Genomic DNA, 10,748 nt, shown 5'->3' on the forward strand with positions numbered 1-10,748 from the left:
AGGGTTGCAGCCCCCTTCAGCTCCTTGGGTACTTTCTCTAGCTCCTCCATTGGGGACCCTGTGTTCCATCCAATAGCTGGCTGTGAGCATCCACTTCAGTGTTTGCCAGGCACTGGCATAGCCTCACAAGAGGGAGAGGCCATTTCTAACGGTCATCCCTGAGGAAAGGAATTTCTTATTTTAGTTGCTTTATATATTATTTTTATAGCTGCAGTGCTCACTTACAGTGGCTATTATTTCTTGAGTTCCTTTGGTGTATACATTATGTGGTATATGGTGATCATTTTTGACTCAAAATAATCATCACTTCCAAAAACTCCACTTCACAGGGCTTCACGGGGCTGAGGGAGCCGCCACGGCTCACAGAGCTGAGATACACACAGAGTGGGTATGTTCTCACGGCCCAGTACTGCTTAGCTAAAGATGCTTGGCTAAAGACAAGACTCCTCAGAGTAGACTTACAAAAAGTAGTAGATTCTGATTCATGCTTTCACATTCTGATAATTGGAGCCATTCAGTCTGCCTTGATCCTGTACCTTGAGAGAGAGAGAGAGAGAATATGAGACAAATATATATGTATGTATGTATGTATGTATGTATGTATGTATGTATATATTTGAAAATGAGGCAAGGCAAGAAAAACATCTTGGCCAGTACAACTGGCTATAAATGCAACACTCAACATATACTCTTTTTGGTCAAGATTTTAATCAAAAAAGCTCAAATGTGGCAGAATATCATTTGGAACATCAATTTGCAGGTCGCCTACCTGGTGCTAAAATAATGATGCCTTTGCCAATATTTTAACAAAAAATTCAAGTTTGGAGAGTTTTAGTAAATTTACTTTCTGCAGTGTGAAAAGCGTCATAAGCTAGGCAGTGGGGGTGCACGTCTTCTTTAATCCCGGCACTTGGGAGAGAGAGGCAAGCAGATTTCTGAGTTTGGGGCCAGCCTGGACTACAGAGTGAGTTCCAGGACAGCTAGGACTACACAGAGAAACCCTGTCTCAAAAAAACAAAAAAAAAGAAAAAAGAAAAACATCGTAGAGTGTGCAGTGCTTATGTAATTTGACCTTGTTGGATTATGACTCTTTGGTATGAAAGAGGATTTTGTGTTTAAAATGTAGAGAAGCACACATGTCTTACAGTAAGGTGGTGTCTGCACTAAAAGATAACTGATAACCAGACAGGGTGGTGCACGCCTTCAATCCCAGGACTAGGGAGGCAGAGGCAGGCAGATCTCTGAGTTTGAGGCCAGCCTGGTCTAAAGGCGGAGTTCCAGGATAGCCCATCACCAAACAGAGAAACTCTGCTTCAAAAAAACAAAAACAAAATAAACAAAAGACAAGATAAATAAACCAAAAGGTATATAGGCATATTAAACAAATAATTTATCTCACTGTAATTACAGCCAGGTCTGTTATTTATAAATAACCTTCAGGGGTTTTTTTGTAGTGTGCTTTGAAGATTAGCCTCTGCAAACTTAGAAAGCTTCTACTTTACAGCTGAATGCTCGTGCCCAGTGAACACTGGAGTGAGGTAACAGGATCAGCAAATCAAGAAGAAAGAATAGAAACTAAAAGCAAAACAAACAAGTACAAAAAAGGGAGAGAGAGAGAGAGAGAGAGAGAGAGAGAGAGAGAGAGAGAGAGAGAGAGAATGTAAATGTTGAGTGCATAATTAACAATTCATAGAATTTAATCCCTAGTTTTCTTGACAACCTTAAGGTGGCCAACGCTAAGTTTTTAGGAATTAGTTGTCTCCTTCCATAACATATCCTGTCTTGGGATTGACCATGTGATTTCCTAGCTTGGCACAGGTGCCTTTACCCACTGAACTATCTCCCTGGAACTGAGATAATGTTTCCTAAAAAGACTGCAGAATCGAAAGGTGCCCATGTCAAATGTTAAATGGCACAGCGAAAGAAAAGTGGAAAAGCTGAATAAGATCAAGTAGTAAATTGTAACCGCCTTCTGGTCCACAGCTTGTGGACAGAAAAAGCAATCTAGGAATGAATTGTGTTTTTTGTGTAGTATTCAGTGGTGAAACTCGTAGAAGCCGTGTTTAGTGGTTGACTTGTCCTTGATGAACAGTTTTGCTTTGATGTGATCAGAATATAGGCAGAACAGGGGAAATAGGAAATAGTGGGATATACCAGGAAATCTATTGAGCACCATAAGCCAACAAGTTGAAGATGCCTCTCTGAGCCATTCATTGATTATGTTGGAAAACAATCCAATTGATAGGTGTGTCAGTGTGTGTGTGTGTGTGTGTGTGTGTGTGTGTGTGTGTNGAGAGAGAGAGAGAGAGAGAGAGAGAGAGAGAGAGAGAGAGAGAGAGAGAGAGAAACGTTTTAGAAAAGTTGCTCCTTTGAAATGGACAGCCCACTTGGCAATTCGATTTCAAGTGGTTGTGTTGGTGTAAATTTGAGTTGGAGAACACTGTCCTCTAATACTTACATTTGAGTTCTTAGAAGTAAATGATCTTAACAGCTAATGTAAAGCCCAGAGGCACATTGGCACTGATCATTGGAATGGCCCGTGAGTACATATTTTATTTAATTCCACTCTCCAGGAAGTGTGCATGTCAATATACCAAGCCAAGCCTACAGGGTTGAGGTAGCTCTTCACATCTATTTTAGTATGTGCTGTTTTCTTCCTTGAACCACTAATCAACTTTAGTAAACACGATTTCTGCAATTCAAGTCTATTTGTACCAGTGTCTTGGAACCCTAGTAGCCTCTCATCAGAATACTGGTTAGGTTCCCTAGTGTGTATCATTTATCCAGTGACTTGCCTGATTATTCACGTGTTTTTGAGATTTGTGAAATGTGGCAGATAAACAGGTTTATGCTGTGTGCAACTTGGAGGACAGCCAACGTCTGCCTGCCTATACAGTGTATTTACCCTCCCTCCCTGAAGCTCTCTCCCATACAGAGAAGCTGTATTTTAAGCCTAACATCACTGTGGAAGGCAATCCAGTAATGTCACTGCAGAAAACAGCAGGTGCTCATCCACTCATTTGCAGCGAGTCTTGCAGTGAAGAAAGTGAATCAATGATTCACCCGGTGGACAAAGAAACGTTGCAGTGAACACGTGGGAAAAAAAAAAAATCAAATGTGTGTGTGGGGGGAGGGGAGTAACACCTTTCTCGAGAGGTGTGCTCTGATTTTAAAAAGCAAAACCTCTCTCTTGAGAAAATTAGGAATGTTTTCAAAGTGTACTTGCCGCACCTCAGAAAGCAAGGGCACACTCCCTCTCCCCTGCCTCTGCTGTTTTATTGCTTTTGTGTTGTACTTCTAAAATAAATATCAATAAATCATTGCAGTTAGATACTCTAATATAGACAGAGATGTACTTGACTCCCTACAGTCATTACAATTGGAGGGGACCCTGATTAGGACGCTTTACTTAATTAAGTGACATCGTCTAAAGAGAGTTCTTCCCTCTGCTTTCTGTTTAACAGTCTTATAAAACACCAACAGAGGAAATTCAGTCTGTTGTTCGCCTTCCTTATTGTAAATGGTTCCTTCTCATTCATATTTTACAGATGTGTTAATGAAATGGCTAATAAGCCAAAGAGTGCTATTCAGCTGCAGTTTTTGCCTCAATCAGCCCAAACTACACCGACTAGAAACATTTTCTCTTCTGATCCGGAAATGTGTGGGGTTTTTTGTTGTTGTTTGTTCGTTTGTTTGTTTGTCTGGCAGCATGTGTAAACGACAATTAAGATGATTTAAAAGAAAAATTTCCAAAATAACCAGACTTCCTAGATGTACAGTTCAGCAGAGACCTTTAAAAATCTCTTTGGGAAAACAAGGGGGGTGGGGGAAAGGCCAAAGAATAAGCAACCTTTGAGCAGTAGCTGTTTTTTGTAAGGCATTGTGCCTTTACTGAAAGAAGTCATTAAATTTGGATTGCCAATACAAATATGATTATATATGTTTTCTAAATAAAATGTTGTTATGTTGCAACTGAACTCATCCATTTATTGTTTGTTTACCTAATGCTCAAACTGCATGTTTTATTCATAGATGTCTGGGAGAAAAAAATTTTGCTTGATAATCACACCAAGCATATTTAACAAAGGCAGTTCTCCTTTTATTGGTGAGCAAGTTTAAGCAGAATGATTTCATTTTTCCCCCATTTGTTAATTCAGACTCGCGGGATCCTTAGCGTTCAGCTTTTGTTTCTCCCCCTGCCGCCTTTTATACCTTTAATGTATGCATGCCTATCCACTGATGGGAAAATATCATTTCCTGAGACTCTTCCTTGTTCCTGCTTGGCTGGTCTCTCGGTTGATTTCTCATCTTGCTTTGTGTTCACTAGTTAATTTTGTCAACTCACTTTATATACAAGATAGAGATACACTGAACCCAAGAAGGAGCTTAGGTCCTGAACTGACAAGGGGTTTGAATTTCCTTTCACCAGAGTAAAAAGATCATTTTTGGTCCTAACTATATTTATTTTCTTGTTCCTTTCAAATAATGTATAATTATGTTTCTAAAGAGATTAAAAAGTGTGTAAAATAAAGTAGCCAAGAAAGTGAATATTTATCAGCACTATGGTATTGTTTTCAATACTGGGCTGTTTCAATAAAAATGTTTGCAACTTCAGCAAATTGACAATAGCATTGCATCTGAACTAGAACTACTAAAAATCGTGTTAAATGTCATGAACTCAGCTAGCTTGCCACAGACTGTCTTCACCTTGATACAATATGTAGCTAAAAACATTAGCTGATCTGTAAAGTTTAAGTGTCTGTAAGTCTGAAGAGAGATGGCTAAGTATTAGAGGATCACGTGCAAGGGGCTTTTTAATCAAATGCTGAACTAGTTAAAGAATATTTTGTGATATTCCTAAGAATCTGTACCTTTTTATACCCATTTTATATTGGTTGGCTATCTACCAAATCAAACAATAGTAATCATGACAATAGAGTTGTTAATTAATCTGTTTATAAGCTTTTGTTTTAGAGACATACCATCTATATAGGACCACTGCCTGGAGACAATTTAAAAGTATGTAATTTTTCCTAATTCCCCCAGGTAGGAAAGCCAAAAAAAAACCTTGAAAAAATTAATGTTCTCCTAGACTTGAGAGTCCCAGAAGTTGCTCATAACAGCTTTACCATATTTCCAGAGGTGCTATTTATTAAAGACTAGTATAACGCAATTTCTAAATTTCATACAATTTTAGGTTCTCTCCTAATATTGCAATCTGGATCATTTTTATGGCTCAGTTAACCTACCATCTGCTAAGCAAACTTCTTTAAGTTCTCCAGTTTAAAAGGCATCCTTGTCCTGCCACTATACGCAGGACGCTCCTGCCCCTTAAGACAATTTTTGAGGAACTAAATGACATAAAGTCAGTGAGATAGAGATTTTTATTCCAGCCTACTCCTGCATTTGTTTACTTCTTTAAAATTATTTTTAAACTAATCCACTCCCCCAACCCCAGGACTTAAAGCTGAATGAGAATTGTGTCTAATGAATACCACTGAGGTTAGAGTCGCCACTGAAGCATTATCTGGCAGAAGAATGTGAGCCCTGTCTCAGCTGAACCAATTATTTTTATCAAATGACTTTTCTACTTAAATTGTTTGCTTTAAGAAATACTGATTTTTTTTTTTTTAGATAAGCAGAGTTTTTGTAATGCACATTTTAGACCATGATTATCCCAATCCCTACAAATCAAATTGTGGGCTTATAGTTAGAAAGCAGTTTGTGTGGGAACAGAATTCGCAGCTATCCCTGGAGGACAAACACAGCCATCTTGAGTTAAATGCAAGAGTGACTGTGTGCTTAGAAGGAAAAGGAAACAACATCCCAACATACCTTTTTATTATTAATTGTGAAATGCATATCCAAGCTAAAATATTTGTCCTGTGGCTGATGCTCTCCATAAGCAGAGTGGAGAATGAGTTTGAAAAGGGTCACAGGCGCACCCTCTTGCTGGGCTGGGGAATAAATCTGTGCGAAGAGGAAAAGAAACAGAGAAGCGGGTTCTCTGAACTTGCTTTCCTTCTACAGGCGAATGCGTTTTCAAGAAAGGGAGTATTTAGCAAAGGCCTTTTACTTTTCCTTATTTTATTTTTCGAGATCTGGGTATGAGACAGAGGGGGAACGCCACATCTTGTGTGCTGTAGGAGGAGACAATATGCAGACCAGAGCAAAATAAATGAAAACTAAACAGCACACACCAGACAGCTTTAGCTTCCCTCCAAAGCATGATTCAATCTACCAGGAGATAGAACCATGCCGAGTCTGAGAGCATCTTCAATAACAAGCAATGCTTTGTAAACACTGGGGACTGGGACGTGGGTGCCCACCTAAGACATCTCACTTACATCTACAGCACCAGTTTTATGCCTAGTTGTGCCTCCAAAAAAAGGCTAGCCATTCACAAATTAGCTTTTTAAAGAGGGCAAAACTTGGCAACCAGCTATTGTCAAAACATGTGCATATTTTTTCGAATGTCATTTTTAAAATGGTCTGTAGCACCTTGGCAGTTCACAACACTCTACCTTTTCTATTGAATGACTAACAATAATAACAAAAACGCCGATTTTGTTTTTTGAATGTGGGCTACATGGCAAAAATTTTAAAAGGAAAAAGAAAGCAAATATTGCTTACAATAAACACACTGTGGACTTCTTGAAAAAGGCCTAAAAGTAGTATTATTCCCCTGGTGATGGTTTTTTCCCTAAGAATTATGAACCAACTTAAACTTAATGTGCTCTGAGTTGTGAGAACAGGATAGTGTTCAGTCCTATGTGACTTTTTAAGATAATGTGTGATGTTGTTGTTACATGGTTAACTTAGTTCAGTACTGTGTTAATCCGAGAAGAGATGTAACATGATACTTATTTGCAATACATTAATCATTCATACTATCCCTGTACTCAAGTGACTCAGGAAAGGCTCAGTTCCTCTTCACTACTTAGTAGTTATACAAAAAGTATTTAATAACTCAAATTTATGGTCTAGATTTTACTTTTAAAATAAGTGTTTTTCTCCCGCACAAAATACATATAAAATTAAAACAAAATTTAAGTCAGATTATCCTAAAGCACACATAAAATGACATTTGTGGGATTTTTTTTCCAAGATCTTATTTCCATAACAGTTACTTTAAAAGAATTAAAAGAAAGTGAAATTCATCTGTGTCGTGGAGTGTAATGAGTCAAATATTTTTCCCCATCCTTCTTTCTACAGAACTGTGGGAAATGTAGACTATGGAGATCAGATGTTGCACTGCTGTGAAAGGTGTTGCAAAGCATCCCCTTGATTGGTTCTAATTAACTGTGATGCTCTTGTTTTCCCAGTTTTAGTCAGGGACTCACTACACAATGCCTTTTATTTGGCTCTCAATAGATTTTTTTACTTAATAACAGCTGACCACTATATCTGCAGCCTTTGGCTTTTTTTTTTATTTCCTAAGAGTTTCTCAAATATTTTTATTTCTATTTTAATAGATAAATTTGAAGACATTTCTACACCTTTAAAAAAAGTAATAAATGTTAATGGTCCTCATGTGGTTTTTCTAGTGTATATTTGCATTTGGTAACTATATTCTCAAGCCACGTTTCATTTCCTCTTTAAAGATTATATATTTGGGAATGGTGCAAATGAAAAGTTATAAAAGACAATCAGGAACTGCTTTTAGTTTTCTTTACTTTTTAAAATTAGACTAACTAAACAGAACAGAGCCAAAACATAGAACTTGCATGGATTCTTTGCCATGGGAAAGATTCCAGAATTTAAAATATTAAATGAAATTATTTGCACTCACCTTTCTGATGACATAAGCTGGAACAGCCCTGGTAGAGATGTCATGAATTTTCATCAACTTCACACCTGTTGTGCATTCAAAAACATTTTTTTATTTGCCCGGGGCCCCCTGCATGTCTCTGAGGCATAGTAATGGTTCTGCTGCAATGCTTTGAAGGTACAAACCCCACAAAGCTCCAAGAGCGCTAGGAGATATATGACTAAGGTAGACAGCCTTTAATCAAGAGAGGGGGGCAAAGACATTAAGTAACAGGAAGTTTCCAAAGACATACACATGTTAAAATGAGGAGCTATTATTAGAAGCTTCATACTTTTTGCCATTGTTACTGCTATAATTTTGTACACTACTACCCTTCCTGAGACCTGAGTCAAACAGAATCATTTTGTACTGAAATATTAGAGCTTAAATTGTCCATTTGTCCGAGTAGACGTAGAAAGTGACTAGATACCACTCCTGTATTTGTTCATCCGGGGATATAGCATGATCATGGGAGCAGTGAGTCAGTCCACCCCTCTAACACAACCAGCATCCTACCTTAACGACAGCTCTGTGAGGTAAGCATGGAGGAAAAAAAAAAAAAAGATGGAATTGTATCTAAATCATACCTTGAAGGGTAATCTCTGCCCAAGCTTCTATCCTCCTTAAAACTGTTTTTTAAAAAACTAAGTAAATAAAAAGCACTAATAAAAAGTAATAAGTAGATATTAGGAGGGATCCAACGTTGGCTCAGGGAGACACAGCAAGTGCCCTCAAAGTCTTTCAAAGACTAAATCGTTAAATGATCAGACAAGTCAGTTGGCTTCTATAGCCTTCTTCCTGAAACTATACTAGTCTTCCATTACAAAAATATACACACCCGCTCAGTTCTTCTTCTCCTATATTGCCCACACAGTATCTTTGAGATCAAAGATCTAGCTTTCTCTCCATGTTTGGTACTTTGACTGGGTAGCATCCGATTAATGTTTATTGACTGAATAAATTAGTCAATATCAAGACTTCTGTATTTTCTTATGACAACATCTGTCTTGGGATGATATTCCTAGCTTTTCTGTTACAACCTCCAAACTGGATGTATCAACCACAGGATATTTCAAACAACTTGGTTTGAGATTTTTACCAACTACTTCTCCCAAGTAGAACTCTTAAATCACTCTCCCATGGTGGTGAATTGACTCTGATATCACGTTTGCAAATACCAACTCCTTCCTTCAGGTGAATGAAGAGGTGAATTCTTGAACTATTTTTTTTAAAGCCACTGTTTGTTCTAGTTGTCAGTAAAGAGATTTCTTTTAGCGGCTCCATTCTTTTTTTTTTTTTTTTTTTTAATTTTGTTTGGTTGGTTTTAAAGACAAGTCTCTTGTAGCTTGGGCCTTGAACTCATTATGTTGCCGAGGTTGACCTTGAGCAGCTGATCCTCCTTCTTCAGCCACCCAAGTGCTGAGAGTACACAACTGTACCACCACCTCCATGTCTTACTAGGAAGACAAGTTGAAAGACTACTTGGAACCTGCGAAGTCTGTAAATGCTTATTTAGATATCAACACCACCTGAACATCGAGTGCTTTAACCAACTGGAACGCAGAGGTAAGATTTAGTCTTTCTGGGGTTCTGTCACTATTACAGTTTGCCTCTTTCCAGTATTGTCCTTCTTGGTGAGTAATCACTGCCCAGATACAAATGTCTGCTATGAGAGACTGCTTAAGGGAGGCTAGGAATGTGCTTAATACATAAACATATATTTTCTGCTTGTAATGATACTCTCATATTCTTCAGTGAATGATGGCATGAAATGACACCCTCATGCTCACCCTTCAAAATTGTAAAGAATCTTGAGCCAGTCTCCAAATCAATGAGGACATCATCCAATAGCTCATTGGGCTAAGAGAAGGAACAGGCCTAAGGCCATCTTCTAAACTCAGGATCCCACCACCATTCACTCCTTTGATTCCACTGTGCCCCAAGCTGCACACTAAGCTGTGAAGAGCACTCACATAGGGATGGGTTGGGAACACAGTGCACAGTGTGTAACTGTGGTCACTGGACCACCTTCCTAAAAACAGCTGTGGGATGGTGAATAACAACCAGCACTTGCTTTTATTTTTTATCTTTATTTTTATTTTTTTAGTTGATAAGTCCATGCCAATCGGCTTCCCAGTTTATCTGATAAGGAGGAACCGTGGTTGTGAGCTTCACTGCTTCAAAAGAAGGTCATTCCTTAGGATATCGAGGTCTTAAATGATGGGCGTTCTGCAGTGAGTTTACATCTAAAATGTAATAAAAGATTAAGGTTTTCAAAGTTATTTCTTTTTTTAAATCCCTGTTATGTTACATCTGGAATTTTTTGTTTGTTTCAAACAAAACAGTACCATGCCAGTCATAATTCAATTAGGAAGACACCAGATTTCTCTCTTACCAACTGGCAAAAGATGAACTTTTTTTTCTTGTCATTTTTGTTTGTTTTTATTTATCAAAACTACCTGAGGCAGAGGCAGGCAGATTTCTGAATTCGAGGCCAGCCTGGTCTACAAAGTGAGTTCCAGGACAGCCAGGGATATACAAAGAAATCCTATTTCGAAAAACAAAAACAAAACAAAAAACAAACAAACAAAAAACTAAAATCTTATTTGTTTTGTTAACATTAAAAGAAGAAAATACCACAGTCCAGCATAGTGGTACATGTCATTAGTCCCCACACCCAAGAGGCAGAGACAGAAGGATCTCTGTAACTTTGATAACAGCCTGACCTACATAGAGAGTTCCAGGATAGCCAGGACACTATACTGAGACCCTGTCTCAACATTAGAATAAAAAAGAGCAGGAAGAGGTGGAGGAGGAGGAAGGAGGAGGAGAAAAAAGGAAGAGGAAGATGACAAGGAAGAAGAAGAAGAAGAAGAAGAAGAAGAAGAAGAAGAAGAAGAAGAAGAAGAAGAAGAAGAAGAAGAAGAAGAAGAAGAAG

The 10,748-nt window shown here is 38.2% G+C and overlaps 1 long non-coding RNA gene across 1 annotated transcript in view; it reads right to left on the reverse strand.

The window, feature by feature from the left end:
* Positions 1-10,748, reverse strand: part of LOC110324848 — a 40,595-nt gene that overhangs the window by 17,308 nt on the left and 12,539 nt on the right. Inside the window, exons 2-3 of the long non-coding RNA XR_002380702.1 lie at positions 5,836-5,970; positions 226-536 (exon numbers count right to left, since the gene is read on the reverse strand). This is a non-coding gene — a long non-coding RNA (uncharacterized LOC110324848). The remainder of the gene's footprint in view (positions 1-225; positions 537-5,835; positions 5,971-10,748) is intronic.

Source organism: Mus pahari, chromosome 7 (assembly GCF_900095145.1).
Source record: "Mus pahari chromosome 7, PAHARI_EIJ_v1.1, whole genome shotgun sequence".
NCBI lineage: Eukaryota > Metazoa > Chordata > Mammalia > Rodentia > Muridae > Mus > Mus pahari.